Here is a 23,122-nt window from a genome sequence, read left to right on the forward strand (position 1 = left end):
TCTTGCTAATTAAATGAGCACACTTTGATCCCCGCAGGAATGTTTGGGTTCTGTCCTCACATCTGTAGAGATCAGCATGAGATAAATGAATTCATGGCAGGCATCACACGTGACAACCTGGAGAAAGGCATGCAGGGGCCTACAGCGGCACGTGGGTCTGTGGTCAGCATTTTATCGATTCGCCCTACACAGCTTCTAAATGAGTTCCATCCTGTTAAAGAATGGAAATCCACTGTTGAAAAATATTTTATCAATCAAATTATGTTTTAAGGTATTTTTATTTTCCTTCAGCTCTCACACAGCCCTCTTCTCCATCTGATTTCACTTCTGCCGTGTTCTCGGCGACAGAGATTTTAGAAACACGGCAGTTGGTTGACTATGAAATGTAGAATCTATTTGTATTCACAATCATTGATTTAAGTATGACAAACTAATGTTCCGTTCATTTTCATGATTAGTACCTGCCCAGTGAGTTCTTCTAATCTAGCAAAGTTTCCATTTTTCTAGTGAATAAAGATTAAGTTTTGACCTAAGTGAATGTCAGGAGATTTTAGTTACAGGAATAAATCTCACTTGCAGCCTGACCGGCTTTCACCTGTGGGCCTACTGTTCCCTGGATAGCTTGACTCTTACCTGTGTGCTGTGTCCTGGAAAGACTTGTCTCTTGTCATCATTCGCACTTTTTAACCCACCTTTGACCGCTGTGTGTGACGTTTGGGGAATTGCTTTCGTAATTGCTTTTGAGTTTTATCATGCGACGAGTTGACTCACTGGAAAAGACTCTGATGCTGGGAAGGATTAGGGGCGGGAGAAGAAGGGGACGACAAAGAATGAGATGGCTGGATGGCATCACCGACTCAATGGGCATGAGTTTGAGTGAACTCCGGGAGTTGGTGATGGACAGGGAGGCCTGGCGTGCTGTGATTCATGGGGTCGCAAAGAGTCAGACACGACTGAGCGACTGAACTGAACTGAACCACATGTTATATTTTAAGTTGAAGGCATTTGCGTTCAAAATTTTTAAAATAAGAAATGGAGTGAATAAACAGTAATAAAAAGGATCCAATTTTGTTAAGTATATTTCAGTAACATTTTAGGCTAAGGGACATGAAAAATATTCAGATTCACTGAATTCATACAGTACTCCAGTAGAAACTCAAAATGTAACCATTAATAGCTGTAAATTGGAATTCGTTTAATTTTGAAATCTAGTTAAAACATTTTAAGTTAGGATGTATGTTTGATATCACTTTTGCAGAACCCTTTTTTTTTTAAATGGAGAGAAGGAAGGAGTGGCTTGATTTCTTTGCCAGGCAAAGGGGGAACACACAACAGGCTAGCAGAACCCGTTTATATGTGGATTGTTAAGTAGAATTATGTTAAATAGTAATCATTCATGTGACAGAAATGATCAGGAGAGAGATTTTGCAAAACGTTGACAGTGGAACAAGTGTAGGAATCCCATCACAGGAGTATGTTGGTAATTGTTAGTCACAGTGTTTGTCACAAGCAGAGGTATTTGCCTGTAATCACTTTGCTGGATAATATCTGTCTACTGATTATTTGTTAGGTAATTTCCACTGATTACTATATTATCAATCTGGGAAATTATGGAGCCAGCTTTTTTGAGTTTGGTGTTATTGATATCCTTGAGCTGATTTTATTTAAACATATGATACTACTGGTATGCAGCTTTTTATCTCTGGTACTTAGCAAAATGCCAGGCCATGCCTAGCTCTTGGTAAATATTTGTTGAGTTGAAATTAAATTGCCTGGCTGGGGTGTTCATATTTATTACTTTTAACAGGGAAATAGAAAAATTCCTTTATTTATTTCACTTTACATATTCCCCTTATTGTTAAGGAATATGGAAACAGAAAATTTGAGGTTCTAAAATGTTTTAGTGAACAACCAAGACAGGTAACATTTTTCGAAATATTATAAATAACAAAATTATTTGTATTTTTAAAATAAAATATTATTTTATTTCTCTCAAAAAGCTTTTAAATATACTCACCTCTTTGTATGTGTTGTTGCTTAGTTGCTAAGTCACGTCCAATTCTTTTGTGACCCCACTGATTGTAACCTACTAGGATTCTATGTCTATGGGATTTTCTGGGCAAGAATACTGGAGTGGGTTGCCATTTCCTCCTCCAGGGGATCTTCCTGACCCAGGGATCGAACCCAGGTCTCCATTGACAGGTGGATTCTTTACCACTGAGCCACCAGGGAAGCCCAACGGACATATATATACACTGCTGTGTTTAAAATGGATAACCAACAAGGACCTACCATATAGTACACGGAACTTTGCTCAATGTTCTGTGGCAGCCTGGATGGGAGGGGAGTTTGGGGGAGCGTGGGTACATGCGTATGTATGGCTGAGTCCCTCCACTGTTCACCTGAAACTATCACAATACTGTCAATTGGCTATACTCCAGTACAAAACAGAAAGTTTAAGTTAAAATAGTACACAGGAGTTAGTCAAAACAGAGTAACCAACTGTCATAAGTAAACCCTACAGACTAATACAGAAAAGTAACTAGCTACCTGAGAACTCTGAAAAAGGGAACACCAGACTGACTGGAGTTAAACTTAAATGGTAATCAGTTACAGCGGGGGGCAGGGAGCTGCGTGTGGATGTTAAAGTAAATTTCACAGTGTTCAGTGTTCCTCTGTTGTCTTTGGGCTTTGATCCTCTGGAGGAGGAAATGACAGATGGATTCTTTACCAGTGAGCCACTAGGGAAGCCCCTCTCCATATATATATATATATATGTTTATTTTCATCAATATCTTTTGCATTGTTTACCCATTTTTTTTTCTGGTTTCCCAAAACACGTAGGATAGAGTGCTCTAGGTAGCTTTATATAGTATAATGGTAAATATTCTGCTCAGAAGGCAAAACTTCCTGTGGTTAAAAGTTTGCTCTTGTATATAAACTATATCTCAGATTTTAAAAACTTGCTCTTAAAAGCAGGAATCATACAATAGCATTAGCTTCATATTTGAAAATTCCTTCAGGTGGTATTTTTGGACCCCGTAACAGTTAACATTTCTATTCTATGACTGGGCACCTAAGTCACACATAACAGTAAAACTTTATGACTAACAATACAGCTTTGTTCATCCAAATATTAGCTAAAAGTCATCTTGCAGACTTGTCCACTGTATTCCACTTGTTTCATTGTATTTTTTAAATAGGAGAAATCCCATTTTTGAAAAATTTAAATAAATGAGTAAAAAATAAAAATTTGAGGCATAATGAGTTTTTGCTAGAATTTTTTTTCTCCTAAGAGTTATGCCTGTAAAACGGAATTGAAAGTGAAGTCGCTCAGTCGTGTCCGACTCTTTGCGACCCCATGGACTGTAGTCTACCAAGCTCCTCCGTCCATGTAATTTTCTAGGCAAGAGTACTGGAGTGGGTTGCCCTTTCCTTCTCCAGGAGGTCTTCCCAACCCAGGAACTGAACCCCGGTCTCCTGCATTGAGGTTCTCCATGATGAATTTAGAATTTATCTTCCATGGAAAAGTGAAAAGTAACACTAGTAAATGCTTTTTAACTGAGATCTCGAGTGAATACAATGCGTTCGTCACAAGTCACACAGCAGCACATGAATTCTGAAAGATTTACAAGGCAGAGTGGGACTTGTCAGAGTTTGGCCCGTTAATCTCCCATGTCTGAAATGGAAGGAATAGCCACTTTCAGATGTGTTTGAGGAGGATTGATGCTGGATGGCTGAGGCCCCAGACTGGCTTCTAATCTTGAGTTAAATGTTGGTGTCACCAAACGTTGATTGAGTCCCTGCTGTGTGCCCGGTGCCACAGGGATCCTTGGGAATATGAGAGACCTGGCTTATCCTCAAGGGGCTGCCAGGAATTGCCCTTTTAGGTCCTGTCCAGCCCACGTAAACAGGTCACCACAGAACTCCGCTTTCACTTTGTAAACCACAGACGTAGGCTGTGTGTGTATAGTCTGCAGACTTCATGATATTCCAGCCTTGCGGCCTCACCATGCTCTTTTATTGGCTCAGACATGCAGTGTGGCGCTTCTGTGTGGAGAAACCCCTGTAGGAACTCGGGATCTCTGGGTCACTTCTGTACCTTCAGTGCCTGATGCTTGGGGTGCTAGTATCATAACAGTTCCTTCAGAGAGACGGTCGGAACGTCCATGGTGAGAAACCCTGAGAACGAAACTAACTGATGATTTTACTTCCAGAACCATTCAAATCAAGTACTTCTTTAAAAATCCTGACTTTTATAAGTCTCTTATGCAGTACCTTCCACTGTTCCTAAACCCAGCCACTAAAAACCAGGAAGTGAGGCGTAGGGGCCCCTGAGTGGCCCAGGCTCTTGAGACAAGGTCTGTTTTGGAGGATTACGTAGATCTGGAAGGGGTCGGCTGGCATGTGTGACTTGGGCAGGCAGTCAAGGTGAGTGTGGTCAGCCAAGTCTTCATTTAGGGGGCATCAGGCCTCCTGCAAATCGGGTGTATGTTTGTAGGCAGGTTGAAGGGCAGGGCCTGCGGGTCCAGACCAGCTGTGGTCTGCTTGAGTGCAGACAACGTGCCTGTGAAGCCCTTGTGTGGCGTCTTGGAGTGAATTCAGGTTCATATCTAATTCACAGCTATAAGAATCTCCATCCTCTGGTTCTCTGCTCCACAGTGATTACAGAGGTGAGGCTGACAGGTGTCCTGGTAGATGAAGAAATTCCGCCCTAGTCCAGCAACGAGACCAGCCTCTGGTGTAGAGCTGACAGCAGCAGGCAGTGGCAGCTGGTAGCTCTTACATTGTGAGATAAGGCAGAGAACATTTAATGAAGAGCAAAAACCAGCCAAAGGTCATGCCCTGTATCCAAATATGCCACCGCAGACTGAGTCTGCGAATTTATGTTTCATGTGCAATTATAGTTCTGGAAAAATACCTTGTGTAGAATATCTCAACACTGTAGATAACTGAGATTTAGTGTTTATTGTAGGCACATCATCTGTTTTCCCTCCAAGTTCTTATGTCTGCACATCCATAAATTCACATTTAATCTGAAGTCTGGGGTGGCGGGTATTGTTTTTGGTTTTTTTTTTTTTTTTCTGGTTGATTTTCAAGGGACCAGCTTTCGTTTTTTTTTTTTTTTTAATTTTAGGCATATGAAGGGTGCAGCTATGGCCTTGAATTTTTCTTGCATATGTAGAACACTGAGGATCATTCTTTTTCCTCTCAGCCCCAAATGGCTTTCTGAATGTACGCTGCTTTGTCGTTTTCATTTAAAAACACATTGAAGTTCTTCCAGTGTAATGAAGAAAGTTTTAATTGTTGAATAAAAACAGTAGCAAGCCTGCTTTTACTTGAATCTAAGTGCAAAGGTTGTCCTGTGTAAAACCTGCAGGATTATGTCATTTTAAAAGCAAGGCTGCTTTTGAGTGTTGATCTGACTCGAAGCCAGTATCTTGCAGGAACGGCGCTGAGACGGCGGGGAAGACACGTGGCTTCTCCAAGCCCCGCTTCCCGTGTGCGGAACAGGTGTGCTAGTGATGGTGCCCTCCTTGGGGAGCCCTTTGGGAATTGTAGGACATAATATATGTCAAGTCTTAGCACTGTGCTAAGTACTGAGTAAGCCACTCAGTACTCATGACTTATTCTTATATTTAGATGTTTCTTTCGAAGGCTCCTGTATGCTTTGTTGTTCACTAGCTAAGCCCGTGACTGACTCTTGGACTGCCCTGTGGACTGCAGCACGCCAGGCTTCTCAGTCCTCCACTATCTCTTAGAGTTTGCTCAAATTCAAATATAGACTTAAAAAATCCCTTTAGATAGCAGGCAGTGTGTGCCTGCAGGAATACCGCTGTTGCCAAGTCACGACTGACCCTGACTTGAGGAAGGGCAGGAAGTAGAGCATCACTGTGATGCCTTTGGACGTGGGGATCTGGGCCACAGGGAAAGCTGTGGGATATTCGGGAGAGTTCAGTGGGTGACAGGGAAAATGTGCATTTGATTACCTAGTCAAGGAAGAGCTTGGTTTTTTCCTCTGAAGGATGAAAAACACTGAAGCAAACTTGAGTTTTCCCTAGAAAAATCACTTCTGACCTTCAGTAATTCTATCTGGAAGCAATCGTTCCCCGCCCCCCACGCTGACTCCCACCCCCGCCATACACACTCTTAGGTCTTATATAGCTCTCTGACTAACAGTTATTTGGGTGGATATTTCATTTTTCATTTTATGGCAGCTTTAGAGTGTGTATACGTACGTTGTATGTATTTCTGTCTGAGGCGCCAACAGAAGGCATCTTGTATTTATTGGATCTGATGGTCCTTCAAGAATCTAAACGGGAAATGGGTGTGGGTTGCATGCTGGCTTGTTTCCAAAGTCTACATAGCTCTGGTCCTGCCGACGCCCCCCCTCGCCCCAGCAGGCTCTTAGGGATCAGCACCACCCACCCTTAGCAGGGAGAGCCCTGGGCAGAAAGCAGTTTATTAAAGACACATTTTTGGAAAGCCCTGAACGTTGCTTATATTCCCCAAGGAAATTCTGTTCAGAATGGCCACTCTTCGTTATACTTAGCTGAAAATATTTATCACCTATCATCCTAAGTGCTCAATTAGGTTGAATATTTATGTGCGTTAAAACTTAGCCTTGACTGTATTTATGCAGACTCCGCCCTTCCACTCGACTATGGGAGGGAAGCTGGTGGCACTGTGCACGTTCGAGTTTGGGGTGGGAATGTCTGTCTCCCCTGCTCATGTGATGTTGCACCTCCCATGTGGAATGCAAACACGGGCCCAGTGGAGCAGGGAGCAGGTCCCCCTGGGGGTAGGAACCCAGGGCAGGTGATGTAGGTGGAGCCGGGAGAGTATGGGGAGGACTGCCGCTGGAAGGTGGCCCGGACCCGCGGTCCCCCTCACAGCAGAGGTGGGACCGGTCGCCGGAAGTGGATACAGGTGGCCATCAGGGGGTCATTGGGAGCCCGCAGGACAGTAAGCCTTGGGGGCAGGGCTGGAAGAGTGAAGGGCGCATAGGCTATGGATGTGTTCAGCATCAGCCAGGAGACTTAGATGCGGCAGTGTTGGCTTTCTGTTCTAGCGGGAAGGAGCCTTTCAGCGGGAGGTTGGTGATGAAGTGACAGAATTCTCGTTACTCTGCCTGCTTTTCAAGTGATAGTACTTTTTAGCCATATGCCTCTAGTTTGGGTGAAGGAGTCAGTGTGTAATTTTAATTAGTAGTTTCCTGCCAGGCAGAGGTGGGCAGATGAACAGGTAACTGGGATAGAGGGGAAGGAGTGTCGGAAGGTCAGGGTTTGAATCCTGGCTCTGAGAACCCGCCTTACGCTGTTACTACACCCGAGACTGTTCTCCTCCACGAGGCCGCCTTCACACCTGCCCTGGAAATCCGTGAGGCTCACAGGAGGCCTTGTGCTGGAGACGGGCCTGGCCTGCGCTCTGCTAGTGTTCCCTCAGTGATGCCGCCTGTGATGAGACCATCATCACCCAGGTAATCTTCCGTGTGGCCAGCGTGTCAGCATTAACCCTGTGCTTTGTCTGATTGGTGTCACAAGGACAGGGCGAGTGTCTGCGGCTGTAGAGCTTAGGGAGGCTTCCATCATGGCCAGCTGAAGCGGGCAGAGAGCATCCTCAGGGTTAAGGACTTGGCACGAAACCATCACTCAGCACCTCGACACTGAGTCCCCGCCTCACACTGCAGCGTTTCAGCAGACATGCGTGCTCCTGTAATGGTGCAAAGGCACATCCCATCTTGGAGTTCAGAAACAGTGAAGGAGACCTCACATCTGTTCTGTGCTGCTGCGGATGGTGTTAGAGAGCAACTTCAGCTGCAGCAAAACTGACCAAAATGATTACGGCTTTCAGCTGCCTGTGTATATCTGGGCTCCTACAGTAGCTGTGTCATGCTGAGAGCTATAGGCATGTGACTGTCGATTGTCCCGAAGACCACCTGACCAGTGACCTACAAAATCTGCCCATCCCACCCCTCTCTAAAGCCACTGTGCTGTCCACAGTGGCCTGGATCAGCGTGTAAAAGAGATACTCCTCACTTCCTGGTTTTTCTTTCCAAGAGGTTAACACACACACCGTGCTTCCCATTCCCTCGTCTTTCACTGCTTGTACTTGTGCTAATTGTGTCGTAGTCTCTTGTGTATACACATATTCCCTTTGTTTTCTTCTCTGTGCTCTCTTTCCCATCCAAGAAAAGCCAAGAACATCCTGCCCAGCCTTCTAGGCATTCCCCCAAATAATTACTGAGACCTCATGCATGGCAATATACTGGCCTTAAAGTTGATACAAGGTTGAATAAGACCTTAGTCCCATATCCACAAAATGGATAGCCCCATAGAGCTGATGATTTCTAAGCCAAAATCTCTAGGGCAAGGTAGAAAGCCAGTGCCAGAGTGTGAGACTTTTTTCCATCATATTTTCAGTTTTCAAAAAGAAAAAACTTTCAGATGGTCTATGTTATTGTTCAAACTAGTACAGGAAAAGGAGAGTTAACTATGAAGAATGAGTACGTATTAGTCATCAGTTTGGCTCTAGGTTTTGTTTACTTTTTTATTCACCCAACAGATAACTGGGAGGCCAGGCCCTGTCGTCCTTTTAGAGGCTCTGAGTGTAGACGTAACAGGAGGCAGGAAAGGACAGAAACCAAATATGTAACCTGTGTGTCTCATGTGACTAAACGGGATCCAGGTCTGATGGCTAAGAGGGGTTTATCTGAAAGGGGTCGTAAGGACCGGTCACCTCAGGAGTTTTGACACGGGCAGGGGCTGCAATTTTACAGATAGATGGGTGGCTGGGGACAAGGAAGCCAGCCTCTGAAAACCACGTGAACCGCTTTAGGAGGGTGTTTGTGAAGTCTGATTCCAAGTTTGCCAGGAGCAGAACACAAGGGAAATTGCGTAATTCTGAAAAAGGGAATGATGTAAATATGTGATGTGGTTTTAAGTGTTTATATGACTTTATCCAATAGGTTAGGAAAGATTAAAGGCAGGTCACCTATTATAGAGTCTCAGTTAAGCTTTTTTAGAAATGCAGACGAAACGTTTTTCAAGACATTCTGCTTATTAACCTTTTAGATGTGAAAGATTTATAAAAGGCAAAAACTACAGTGATGCTTCGTATAACCAAATCCCAGACAAATCTTGGCTCTGGTTCTAAAAATCTTGAAATAAAAATGTTTTCTGGAACATTAATTGGAAGACAGCTTGCTATCACCAAATTGTTAGTCTGCGGTAGAAACTCAAAACTGCGAACAGATGCACCCTACAGATTTTTAAAATATGGAATTATTTCAGCCAGCTGCCAAACCATTGATCTATATAGCTTTCTTAAGCTATGAAATATGCGTCTAAATCTCCATAACTGTTCAACTGAGAAAAAGGCTTCCTCTTTAAACTGTAAACATCTGATTCCCAAACTGCCTCGCCTTCACTAGGATTAAGCTGTTGAAATTAACTCAGAAGTTTATCTAAAAATAACTTAGATTAAATTCAGGTTTTAAAAATTAGAGCTGAGGTTCTAGTCCTTGACTCTGACAGTAACTGTGTATTTAACCTTGTGTAGATTTCTCAGCACGTCTACAAAATTTCCAGATTCCTTTAAGTCCTCGCTTCTGGTTTGTGTACTTGTGATCCGTATAATGCGCCTATAATCGATATATGTTGTTGGGCTATATTTAGGAAAACTCCCAAGGATTTGCATTAGTTAGTTAATGAAGTTACTAGGGCGTAGGAGCTCAGGTCCACTCTCTACCCATCTGGGTGAGTCCTGCTTGCCCCCGTGCAGACGTTGAAAAGTGTGGGGGAAGTAAACAGAAGGCTTTTGGGAGTTAGACTCCACTTCTCAACACACAGCCAGTGACCTCAGAATGGGAGCTCCAAGGAAGCCAGCAACAGAGCCTCGCTGGACCAGGGGAGGTGGAGAGCGAAGCCTCGGCGTCTGCAGCAGGAGAATGTGGTTCGGGCTGAGATATGTGATCACCCTGGGCGGAGTCCTTCTGCCCAACACAAATCTCACCGCGTCTGAAGTTTTAAATTCAGTTCTGGTTTCCACGCATTGAGGGACACATTTTGAACGTGTCTCTTGGAGAGTGACCCAGATTCGAGGGGCGGGGTATATGTCAGATGAGAGTTAATGGGCTTGTCCTGGAGAACATTTCGTTGGTTGTATGGCCACTGGCTTAAGCGAAGCGCAGTTGGAGGATTAACTATCCCTTGGCACAAACCTGGGCTTCCTGCCCTTGGAGATGTCCAAGAAGAAGCAGAAACGTCAGGAGAGAGGCCCAGCCACTGAGGAGGCTGCTGGACACAGGCCACTTTCAGAGACGTTAGTTCAAGGGTCCCAGTGGACATCCATCTGATGACATGGAAGACCCTCAGGCCTGAGAGTCTGTGCTTCTGGTTTTTTTGTACCTTCCTTGTAGTTGTGGTCACCCAGAGTTGTGTGTGCCTGTTTCGAATGGTTGCTGTCAAACCTGTGCTCTTCTAGATTGCCTCCTCCTTTTTAGGAGTATGGCTCAAAGCTGAGAAGTCTGGGTTGTCTTGTATGGAAAGGGCATCAGTTTCAATCTGGTCCATTTCACGAGACCCACTGTCACCTTCAGGGCGGGGGAACTCGATCGAAAGTCGGAGGCGCAGTGACACTGCAGGGCCTCATATCTGTGCTTTTCAGTGCCAGAGAGCGGAGCGGCGCTTACAGGGTGAAGGGGGCTGCAGTTTTTCCCTTCATTTTTAAGCAAGTTGTTAAGAAGATATATGTTCATGTATTTTGAATTTTTTAAAAAAAATGATTTATTATAAATGTAAAAGGAAGGCCTTCCTTAGAACTTTGGGTACAAGCCAGAAGCCCAGTGTCATTAACTCTGATGGCCAGGTTCCTAATTCTGGACTGTGCTATGTGTCCCTGTCCTTTTGAACAGGGGAAGGGATTCCAAAGCCATGGGGACCTTGTCTCCAGCGTGTTCCCAGGTAGAGACAACAATCCGCCAGTTGCTCCGATGCGGAGTGTTGGTCCCATTAGCGACCTTCTTCCTGTTTATACATTCCTCCCCACCCAAAATGGACATGCCCTTCGAAAACGAGGGAGTTGTTTTCCTGGTCACAGATGCATTTTTAAATATTTTTTATTTTCAGTACATTAGATTTACTCATAAAAACATTCTAAAACCAGGCAAGTTTTTCTTTTTAACAAAGTATGCTGCTGCTGCTAATTCACTTCAGTCGTGTCCGAATCTGTGCGACCCCATAGACGGAAGCCCACCAGGCTCCCCCATCCCTGGGATTCTCCAGGCAAGAACACTGGAGTGGGTTGCCATTTCCTTCTCCAATGTGTGAAAGTGAAGTCGCTCAGTCGTGTCCGACTAGTAGCGACCCCATGGACTGCAGCCCACCAGGCTCCCCCGTCCATGCGATTCTCCAGGCAAGAGTACTGGAGTGGCGTGCCATTGCCTTCTCCGTTAACAAAGTATAATAAAACATAAAAACCCAAAGCATAAGAAGGCATAAACCAGCAGGGCGTTAAAGTATCGCCTTGCTAGTTTTACACACTGATAACAGATGCGCTTTCTTAGCACAGTCTGTCATCAAGGTTAGCTGTTGACTTCCCCCAAATACACTGTAGATGCTCAGTTCAGTTCAGTCGCTCAGTCGTGTCCAACTCTTTGCGACCCCATGAATCACAGCACGCCAGGCCTCCCTGTCCATCACCAACTCCTGGAGTTCCTTAAACAGAGGAGGCGCTGTCTCCTCCATAACGTAGGTTTGCCCCGAAGGCACTTGCTTTTCTGCACTGAGTGGCTGCGGAGTGCTTTGCTCTGGGAATGTCAGATGATCACGTCTCTGTTTTTCTCCCCTGCCACACACCCTCTCTCTCACTTGTCCACACTCCACATCTTCTCTAAAACACACATTTCTCTCTGTCCTGATGTAGAGATGGCCAGAAGAGCATCCTGTCTGAAACTGCCCATCCCTAGGCCCCGCGACTCTCTTTCTTCCTACCCCGCTTGCTTTAACAGCACACGTCTGTTCACTTGTCATTCAGTTCTTCTTGGGGACTTCCCTGGTGGTCCAGTGGCTAAGACTCCCCGCTCCCAATGCAGGGGGCCTGGGTTCGATCCCTGGTCAGGGAACTGGATCCTACACTCTGCAACTAAAGATCCAGAGTGCTGCAGCTAAGACCTGGTGTAGCCAAATATAAGTGTTTTTTTTTTTTTTAATCTCCCTCTCTGGATATGCAGGCTCCCTGAAGAGGGAGGCTGTGCTTTATTCACCGCCTCATCTCCAGTTCCTAGAGCATCCAAGGCACATGGGAAGCTCACAGTAATTCTCTGAGGGAGACAAAGGAGAGAACTTGTAAGGGGAATATTCTCACCATCCTGACAGACATGCAGTGCTAGGGTGCCCACCTTGCTGTGGAGCTGAAACAACCTGTTATGTCAGCTCAGCGTCTCTGAGGTCCCCACCCTCACTCCACTCCCTGGTAGGATGCTAGATAAGAAGCAGGATGCCCCATTAAACTGAATTTTGGGTACACACGAAATTTTAGTATAAATACATTCTGTGAAATATTTGGAACGTATGTATACTGAACATTACTTCTTGTGTATTTTCATTTGCTCGTTTGACAACCCGACCCCCTCATTCCCTGATATGCATTGATTTGCCGTAAGTCAGGCTGTTTCCATATTCTTTACAGTTTTCCTAAAAGAAATCGTCTCTAGTGTCAGCTTGCCCCTGGGGATGGAGTGCCAGTGATGGGGCCCTGGTTCATTCAGAATCTTTGACTGAAATACGCATGAAGAGTGATACTCATGTATGCAACCCACCCCCACCAACTTCTCCTCTTCCCCCCCACTCTAAAAATCTTACTGAATATAAATGATACGGACTGTTAGTGGGGATAACTTTGAGTCCTTTCTGATTTATTAAGACAAGTAACTTGCAGATTTGAACTTAATTATTGTAACTCCACCTAAGAAATGACGTAGGTACCTCTCTTAGCTGACTGCAGATTTACTGTGGGGTTAAGGATGAGTGGGCTAGAATTTCGTGTTAAAAAAGAGGATTGAGTTTATTTTCTTTGAAAGGAAAAAAAAAAACCTTGGACTCAAAGAGGACCTTTCTGAAGAGCGAGAGATGGCTCAGTAAAAGCCCACCTAACTGCTAGGATGGATGTCCTTGATACTGAGTCGACAGCTTCCTTTTTACATCTAACAAGACAAAATAGGACTCCATCTAAGCCCACTGGCAGGGCCACAGAATTAGCTGAATGAAAAGCTTTTTGAAAACACAGAGGGCCACATAAATGAGAAATGATAATATCTTTTCTCAGTTTATAGTCACCAGCAAATGTTCACTTGTTACTTAACTCTAAAAATTGCTTGAGTAATTTAAGAAACAGCAGAGATTTATCCGCGGCCCGAGGCACAGTTGAAATAAACCAAAAACAGAGAATATGCTTTAGTGCCCTTGGGATAGTTTTTAAATGTAATTTAAAGTAGTTTTTCAGAATGTAATCGACTATTGATGTGAATTTAAAAAAAAAAGTAAAACCTCTGATATACTTATTTTTTTTTTTTTTTACAAACTATCAAGATGTTGCTCAGCTTCATTTCTAATTCTAAGGAGATAAGTGAATAGACATTTATTTGGGTCCTTTGGTTACAGTCACGTATCTGTCATTAGCACTCTTTATGTAATTTATTTATCTTTGGCTGTGCTGGGTCTTCATTGCTGCATGGGCTTTTCTCTAGTTGCCTCAAGCAGGGGTTACTTTTTGTTGCGGAGACTTCTCTTGTTGCAGAGCACAGACTCTAGGTCTCACTGGCTTCCGTAGTTGCGGTGCGTGGGCTCAGTTGCTCCAAGGCATGTGGGATCTTCCCAGATGCGGAATCAAACCTGTGCCTCCTGCCCTGGCAAGCGAATTCTTCACCCCTGAGCCACCAGGGAAGGCCCTGTTGTTAGCAACGCTGAGATCCCCGAAGCATGGTTACTCTGACTAAGACAAACGAAACAGTGGCGTGTGAACGCCCGTCGTGTTACCTGGGACGTCCTGATTTTACGTCCTTGTCCCCTGTGTCGTGACCCTGTTGTGATGTGTTGGTTTAAGTCCAGCTACTACTCTGTAAACCTTGGACCACTTCTCTAGAGTAATATTCTGTTAAGCATCCTCGGAGACATTCCAAGGAGTGGATTATAGAAATTAAAAAAAAATCAAAATTTGTCCTAGCTCCAGAAAGAAGGAAAGCCAGAAATTTTGACAAAATTTTTGGCAAGCAGATCTTCTTCAGATGATTGGCTCACATGTGCCTCACTGGCATCACAAACCCAACCGTGGGTCATCAGTGCAAAGAAAGGCTTTGTCAGGCTGGGTTCATCTGACAGCCCGGCAGAAGTTCCCGGCACTTGACCTGTACTTAAAGCATCAGCCACCACACAGTCCCTTGTTGGGCTGAAATGCAGTCCTCTGTGGACGAAACATCCCAGGGAAGAGACTGGACTTATTAAGGGTGGGCTCCACCTCACAGTAGCAACACTAGCTGAGGAGCTGATGGTCTCTAGGAGCTGATCGTTAGGTCCATGACAGCTGCTGGAAGATCAAGAGAAGGACCAAGGTCCAGCCCCCCACCTCACACCTGGCACCTGGCATGTGCGTGCATGCTCAGTCGTGTCTGACTCTTGCGACCCCGTGAACTGTAGCCCTTGAGGCTCCTCTGTCCATGGGATTTCCCAGGCAAAGCCAGTTGCCATTTCCTTCTCCAGGGCATCCTCCCGACCTGGGGATCGAACCTGTGTCTCTTGCTCCTCCTGCGTTGGCAGGTGGGTTCTTTACCACCGAGCCACCTGGGACGCCCTGGCCTTGGGCACAGGTGACACAGACCCACATTTCCTCCCCTCCTTGCTGCCATGAGAAGGGTTTACAAACCCATGTTGGCTCCCTTGCCAGGGTTTACAAAGGCTCTCCAAGTTCAAGCAGTCATTGAAAGAAAAGAATAATTAGGGCAAGGTTGTTCCAAAGAGGCAGGAATATTTTCTCGGAAATTGCCAGAGAAGATGCAGGTGTTTGGATGTGTTTCATGGCGAGTGGTTTGAAAAGTAAGTAGTAATTTCTTTTGAAGATGTAAAGAGACAACTGAATAGCAAACTCATAAAATTGGCCATCTCAAAACGGACATCATTTTCTTGTTGTGTAAATACTTCCTTATAAATAGTCGATAGTCAGGACTCTGCTCAGATTGTCCTGGGACCTGTTAGAGTTTGGTTTTTAGTTCTTCTGTCTCCCAGCCAGGCCACTTAGGCGAAGAACACTGAGCCCTGTCCTAACTTTGAATCAGGTTTACCCTGCTTTGTATCCATCATTGTCAACAGGGCTGGCCAAGTGCCATTGTTCCTCAGGGGCCACAAGAGTTCATTTACTTTCGTAGTTCCTTTACCCATTGTATACAAATGATAAATGTACCTACAACTTGGAAGTTTTCAGGGACCTCTTTCTCAGTGTAAGTGTGACTGGGGGAAAGGAGGGAGATACTTAAAGAGGTGATTTAGGATCAGCTTGTGTAAACCCTGATACTTGTATCATGGCTAACACTGGATGGAAGAGGTTATTTCATCTTGAATTATTATTTGTAGTGCAGATCAAGCTTTCATTCAACACCCATTGTAATTTCAGGGAGGGATCCGTTCCCAGGGCAACATTTCAGTTTCCCAGAATGTGATGCTTGATGTTGACAAGAATCTGGCTCTTCAAAGGTCTTAAGAAATCTCGAAGGGCCTTAGACGTCAATCAGGAAGATGGCCCCTGAGTTGACAGGCAGTGCGGTTCACTTTAGGGAGTTTCTTTCCAGGGAGTTCTCGTGTGGATCCAGAGCAGGTGGTATCTGGAGCGCCCCTCATTTAGCCTGACTCATTGGTAGTGCTTAAAATCATTTCAGCACAAGGCTTTCCAAACAAAAGCTGTATACATTAGGTCTGTGTCTTTTCAGACTGTCCATGGGGCAGAGGTCTGCAGGGTCCCCTCGGGGATGGCGAAACCTGACTTCTATTCGATTTTCTACTAGTACTGGTTTCTACTAGTCCATCTCACTCGATGGACTCTCACAGCTTGAAAAATAGGAGATGAGTTACAAGCTAACTCCGGGGTTCCTTGGCTCTACCATGTCTGATTTTGGCTGTTCCAGGCCGACTTATAGCATGTTATAATATGTTGTTTTGCTAAGACACGGGTGTGAACAGCCTTGACCGCAAGGCAGGTGGGTGGCCGTGTGGTGAGTGGGCTCTGGGGATTGCAGTCACCGTTTCCCCATTCAGCCTATTTCTACTCATCACTGTGTACCTGCCTTAGGGGTAAAATTACATACGATCATGAGACTTGTAATTTGGGGGTTTGCTGAAATGTGCCGTCACCAATGTCTGAGGTCTTCTGTGAAAAGGCCCAGGACTCTGGACAACTGGATGGAATGTGGATGCCATGGGTTGCATACTGTGAGACATGTCCTGAGAGGGTCCATGTCACACCCCCTGGTGAGCACACGCGGGGTCTCTGGTGGGGTACACGTCAGCTCTCAAGCACTGCAGGTCAAGGGATGTTCTTATCCCAGATTCTGGGGACTTCTGAGGTGTATGATTACGGAAAGCCATGCAACTTTTATAAAAAACAATCACCTCCCTTTCTCTTCTTTGCTTTCAGATCTGCCCAGGCCAAGACAAACGTTCCTGAGACCGTGCTGTGTTTGTAGACAAAGAATGTCTATTAGTGGCTCATTATCTTGGGTCCTGTTTGAAAATCTCTGTGAGCTTGTTAAAATAAGACACTGTGCCTTCCTGAAAACTGCTATTCTGTTACAAACAAACCGAAAGAACCGACATGCAATTCAAGTGTCGTGTTTCTCCCTGACCTCAGTCGTTAGTTGAGGCGCTGAGGGGACCCCAGGCCCAGGTTGGTGTGGATTGGGTGTGGACGACTTGGTGGGGGTCTCAGTGGGTCCTCGCTGCTCTGGGGGTTGAAGTGTAACCCGAGTTGTTGCCTTTCCTGCCTCCTCTATGGCTGTGGAGCCCCACTTCCTGTCTTAATCTTATTTTAAGAGCTCGTAAGAGAGAGATTGAAATGAAGACAGATGGATGTAACTGAGGTAACCTATCAAAATAGGCATGAAAGCAGTTTCTAGTTGTTGTCTAGTTGCTAAGTTGTGTCCGACTCTTTATGACCCCAAGGACTGTAGCCCACCAAGCTCCTCTGTCCATGGGATTCTCCAGGCAAGAATACTGGAGTGGATAGCTATTTTCTTCTCCAGGAGGATTTCCCAGCCCAAGGATTGAACCCGTGTCTCCTGCATTGGCAGGTGAATTCTTCACTGCTGAGCCACCAGGGAAGCCCTAGTTTCTAGTTGCATGCACGCATGCTAAGTCGCTTCAGTCATGTCTGATTCATTGAGACCCTATGGACTGTAGCCACCCGGCTCCTCTGTCCATGGGATTCTCCAGGCAAGAATACTGGAGTGGGTTGCATGCCCTCCTGCAGGCGAGTTTCTAGTTATGCCCCTCCAAATGCACATGAGGAGTAAAAGTCTTTTCTTCTTTCTTTAATTTTATTTCACTTTTCCTGGTGATGCTTTGAAACAGCCAATTCCTTATTTTAAATGTTAATTCTGGGTAAGGAGATAAAGCATATAGAAAGTGAAGTGAAGTCACTCAGTCATGTCTGACTCTTTGCAACCCCATGGACTCTAGTCTACCAGGCTCCTCCATCCATGGGATTTTCCAGGCAAGAGTACTGGAGTGGGTAGCCATTGCCTTCTCCAGATAAAGCATATGCATGCATGCAAAGTAAAGACCTCAGGGAGGGCAGCTGAGCCCACTCAGAGGGGCAGCCTATGTAGGAGGCCAGGCAGGGTCCTGGGCGTGTTCTTTCCAGCTGTCTCTCCCCTCCATCCTTGGGGCTGGGAGTTGGGTATTCCTGTCCTGAGAATCTCCATGGTCACCTTTCCTGGGTTCGTATGTTCCATCATCCAAGGAAAGCGAGGGGCTCATCATGTCGTTGACTAAGTCACGTCAATTCGCTTCCACTAATCCAGTTTGCAAATTAAAATGAAGAAAAGCATCTGCTCAACTGGGTGGCCATCTACTCTGTCCAATTGTCAGACAGCTGAGGGCACCAGATTGAATTTGCTTCAAGCAAACTGGATATGTGAAACTTGAAAATTTCTAAAATGAATGATTGTTCACTTTTCAAAAGTTCCTTTGCCCTATAAAAGATGAACAGGAGGATTTCTTTGAACAGCAGCTTCTTCCAGTACTCTGAAAATAAGTTGTAATTAAGGTCCCATCTTTCTGGAGCATATGTTATACATAAAGCTGGCATGCTGGTAAAAAATGTTGAAAGTCTTTTAAAATTAACTTTTTCAATTAGTAAAATTTTTTATCTGATGGGTTCAGTTTTGGTAGTAGATATATACATGTCAATAGTTTGTGCTCTGGACTGGGGGAGGGGAAGAATACATCATACTAGTTTGAAGATGAAAAAGTTAACAGTGAGGGCAGTTGCATCATGGGACCTGCTGCTTATTAATCTCACAGTATCTGTTCTTGGGGAAAAAAATGTCAAAACCTTTTAACCTTTAAGCTAGCAGGAGCGACGTGTTGAGCAAGCTGTTGTGTAAAATTCATAAGCATTTAGCATCAGCCCCCAGCCTAAGGGCTTCCAGGCAGTTAAGCTGATTCCACTGCCAATGGAATGAGTGTCATAGGACAGTTTTATATAAGCTGTCTGGAATGATTAAAGGTTTAGCTGGTAGACAGTGTACTTCCAGGATGACTGTGTGGAGTTCTTTCCCTTGTGTTCATGCAGTCCTTCATTCAACGTTGAACGTCCCTTGAGAAGCCCCGAGCCTAGGAGTCGAGATTTCACAGCAGCAAAGACAGGCCTTGGCCCTGCTCGCCTGGAGCCCGTACACCTGGCAGCGCACCTGGCACCGTTGACAGCCCTTTCTTTTCCTCTTTCCCCTTCCTCTGCTTGCTGTCTTTCCTACCCACTGTCCCAAAGCTCAGGGGGTCAGAGTGCAGACTTGTCACATGTGAGTTGTTAACAGAATTTGTTTTTGTTTTTCTTGTAGCTCAGCAAGGGCATCAGCTTTGACTTTAAATATATAGAAGAACTGGTTCCTTGTTGTTTTTAATTAATTTTTACTGGAGTATAGTAGCTTTATAATGTGTTCGTTTCTGCTGGACAGCAAAGTGAAGCAGAATACATATCGATTCCTTGTTGGCTTGTGGTGATTCTCTGTTTGAGGAGTGGCCCAGGGAGAGAGAAAGGTGTGATGGGGAGAACGTTGGGAGGTGGAGGAAAAAGGAGGTTAATTAATAGTTTGGCTGTTGGGAGCAGGTGGAGAAGGAAAGGGTCCTGACTCTGTAGTGGCCAGAGTAGCGCGGAGCGCGTGGGAGAATCACTGCTGCCTCCACAAGCAAGGCGAAAGGTAGTAAGGCCTTCTTCATTCACGTTTTCAGTCAATCACAGAGGTGCTCATAGTCCAGACAAGGAGGGAGAAGACGATTAAACCAAGGCTCTGCAAGGGTTGTGGACCCGGGGGGCCTCAGCCAATGGAGAACCTTCCAGGGAGGCAGCCGTCAAGTGGAGTGTTTTCATTGGCTGCCTAAGCACCGTCAGGTGGAGAAGAGTGAAGAGCATTCCACACAGAGGGGATGGCAGACGGCAGCCTGGTTCCCAACGCCTGAGCATCAGCACACATCTCTGCTCTCCGTTTATGTCCCTGGGCTTCCCTGAGAACGCAGCTGGCAGAAGGGAGACTCCATGCCCTTCCTGCCCCCTCTGCAATGGGCACTTCCAACGCACTCCCGCACGTCCTCCCCATGGTCAGCCTGGCTGGTGGGCAGGAATCTCCGTTTTACAGTTGAAACTCGCAGTAGCTAAGGAACTTGCCCAGGGATTGCATATTCAGTGGGGAGCGGCTTCAGAGCTTCCAGGCCAAGTGTCGGGTTCCAAAGGGCACACTTTAAACCAGAATTCTGAACCGCCTTGCCATAAATGAGCTCGCTGGAGGGTTCTGCCAGACCCTGGGCCCGGGGACCCTGTGCCTCCCACCCGCCAGCTCCCAGGAAGTTGGATTTCAGCACTGTTTGCAACCGTTCAGTCTGTCTGTGATGGTGCAGAAGTCTCTGTTATATTTGGATCATTCAAAAGTCTGTGTTATATTTTTCAGGATTTAGTATCTGAGAGACTTGATTTACATGAATGAGAGACATTGTGTGGTATACAGGGTATGGAAGGACAGGAAATCTGAGCACTGTCTAGATTCCCAGCCTTTGTGTGCCCATGGGCCAGTGTGAAACCCCTGCGCTTCAGATTTCTAATGTTCAAGAATCTTGTGCCCTGCCTTTCCCAGGGTCTGTTTTAGCGCTAATTTGATACATATGATCCTTCTTTCCATCACATTGGAATTAAGAAGCTTCTTTGGGGAATCCAAAAAATGTGTATGCATGGCACATGTGTGGGCATGACACATGAAACAAAATGTGATCTCAGTTTAAGAGAGGAGCCCTGCATATCCCCCATCGTAGGAATGAACTTCCCAAATAGGAGGAAGTCTTTTTATTTTTTACTTTAATTATTCTTATGCTTGGTTTTTGGGAAGACCTGACTTCATACTGTTCTAACCTAGTAGGACGTGTGCGGCTCCACACATTTTTAGTAGGTTTTTAACTACAGAACAATAAAACATTTAGCAAATTATGTTAGAACATGTCTGCACACACTACTCCTTTTAGATCTGTGCCAGCCATCCTGCTCCCATATGGGCTGACCAAGTGGATCAGCTGGACGAGGCAGATGGGGGCCTGGCATCCCTGAATAACTCTGGCACCTTCCCTTCAGCGTGGCAGGGCAGGCTGGCTGAGGCCTGGATCTGAGAGTCTTTTCAAAGGGCCTGGTTTTCTTGGTATTGCTCCATCGCCTCCTAATTTAGCCCACTGGTGGTTAATCCATGAGCATCAGTGCCAGGACAGAGCACTTCCTGGGTAGGTTTTCTGTCCCGTGGTTTCACAGTCACGTGCCTCCTCCTTTTGCGGGGAACAGCAGACAGGACAGTGGATTCCAGTGCGCCAGCTTGGCTCATCACTGAGCTGCTCTGATGAGAGCTTTACTGGGGGAAGAAATGAAGGGCTCAGAGCCTCTGTTATAGACGCTCTTTCTCGACGGTAATTTATAGAGAAGTGATTCTTCGGGCTGTAGGCAGGTTTCAGCTTGCTGCTGTTAATAGGTCATTTGGAATCCTGTGTGCTAAGTCACTTCAGTCGTGTCCAACTCTTTTGCAATCCTATGGGCTGCAGCCCTCCAGGATTCTCTGTCCACGGGATTCTGTAGGCAAGAACACCGGATTGGGTTGCCATTTCCTTCTCCAGGGGATCTTCCCGACCCAGGGATCGAACTGGCATCTCTTAAAGTCTCCCGCGTTGGCAGGTGGGTTCTTTACCACTAGGAGCACAGATCACATTTACTTAAGGAGGAAAACATGGGAAATAGAACAGATGCCGCCTCGACATTGAAGTTGACCTAATTCCTGTTTCTCCGTGCCGTCCCCGCCTCATTCTGCGGCCCTACATTCCTGGAAGCTTGGCCCCTAGTTCCAGAGCCAGGTTTCCATGAGTAAGAAAGGGCGTAGCTGCTTTGGGAGCCCTGGGCCTCCCTGCAGGGCTGGTCCCTCGGCAGCCTCATGACCCACGGGCCCTGATACGGGGTGGCCATTCACTGTGTGGAGCTCAGGTATGTGAGGGAAACAGCCTGTATAAGGTATGAGAGGAAAGGCAGGTAATTTGGGGGCAAGGCACACGTAATTTGAGTCAGTCTTGGCCACTATGTAGCTGTGTCGTCTTTGCGAGGTTATTTCACCTCCTTGAACTTCATTTGCTCGTATGCAGTGTGGCATTAGTGAGTTTGCCAGGCTGTTTGCACAGATTGAGACCTGGACTTGGACTCACATATCCAAGACCTGGACTCACATACGCAAGACCTCACTTGCCTATGTGAGTGACCTGGAACCCGTGGACCCCCAGTGAGTTCCTGCTGGGTGAGGGTCGCCTCCCGGTCAGCTCACCTTCATTGTGCCCAGTTTATAAAATTTCAAAATTAAGGACAGTTGCAGCGAATGCATCATTTATGGCAGCTTGAGCTACAGAAGCTCAGACGGTAAAGAATCTGCCTGCAATGTAGGAGACCCGGGTTCGGTCCCTGGGTTGGGAAGATCCCCTGGAGGAGGAAACCCACTCCAGTTCTCTTGCCTGGAGAATCCCATGGACAGAGGACCCTGGCAGGCTACAGTCCGTGGGGTCACAAAGAGTCAGACATGACTAAGTGGCTAACACTACTAGGAATTTTATAGTGACCTTCCAGGTATAACTTACACCTCCAGGCACTGCTGTCTCTCAGTTTACTTAAAAAAATCTTTGTACCATATTCTCATTGAAAACTACAGTGCTTGGCCTCCTACTCTATGAAATTATAGCCAGTGTTGAGGGCGATCATGCAGCCCACTGGTAACTGTAAAGAGTGATCCCTGAACGAGCAAAAATGCTCTTCACAAAAACTCCCTATTTAAGGAATTCAGAGTAAGCCCACCTGCCCTCAGTGTCTCTTTGTGTCAGGTCTCTGGAGTGGCTGGTGTCTATCTATGTGACTAGGTTTTAGATGCAGGAGCTCATTTTGGATTCTACCTGTAAAGATGGGGCTGCATCGCATACATAGACACTTCTGCCCGGTGGTCCAGCAGGTACCGCAGCGGTGTGGCCGGAAAATGAGCAGGAAACTGGGGAACCGCAGATGCCAAGGCTCTGAATTCTGGCTCTGCTGTTTGCTGGCTGCTTTGTAAATGACACTGGGCAACCCATTTCTCCCAACCCAGCTGCTTTGTAGAGGTGCTTAGATCTAGTTTGTAGGGCATTCTTTATGAGACAGTCTATGAGGCGTAACTGTAGGAGCAGAAGAGATGAACAATAGTAGTGCGTTCATCCATGTCAGCGTTACCAGCCAGAGGCAGCATGTGGAGGAGAAAGGGCTGGGCCTCCTCCCCGTGACTTGGTGGCTCACGTACCCGTGTCACGCCAAGCCGGCTCCTAACCGTCAA

At 45.9% G+C, this 23,122-nt stretch overlaps 1 protein-coding gene across 10 annotated transcripts in view; it reads left to right on the plus strand.

Moving 5' to 3' along the window:
* The window catches only part of SCAF8 (SR-related CTD associated factor 8), a 215,572-nt gene that overhangs the window by 122,616 nt on the left and 69,834 nt on the right, over positions 1-23,122 (plus strand). Inside the window, exons 21-22 of one of the 10 annotated variants that reach the window (XM_088840849.1) lie at positions 16,681-16,929; positions 18,838-20,069. The exons of 8 other annotated variants lie outside the window; for them this stretch is intronic. The gene's annotated coding sequence lies outside the window, so the exon portion shown is untranslated. Of the gene's footprint in view, positions 1-16,680; positions 16,930-18,837; positions 20,070-23,122 lie in introns of those variants that run through there. One more of the 10 variants, XM_088840847.1, reaches the window with a different exon arrangement.

This window comes from Moschus berezovskii, chromosome 10 (genome assembly GCF_049115385.1).
Source record: "Moschus berezovskii isolate FMDL1 chromosome 10, NW_MosBer_1.0, whole genome shotgun sequence".
Lineage (NCBI taxonomy): Eukaryota > Metazoa > Chordata > Mammalia > Artiodactyla > Moschidae > Moschus > Moschus berezovskii.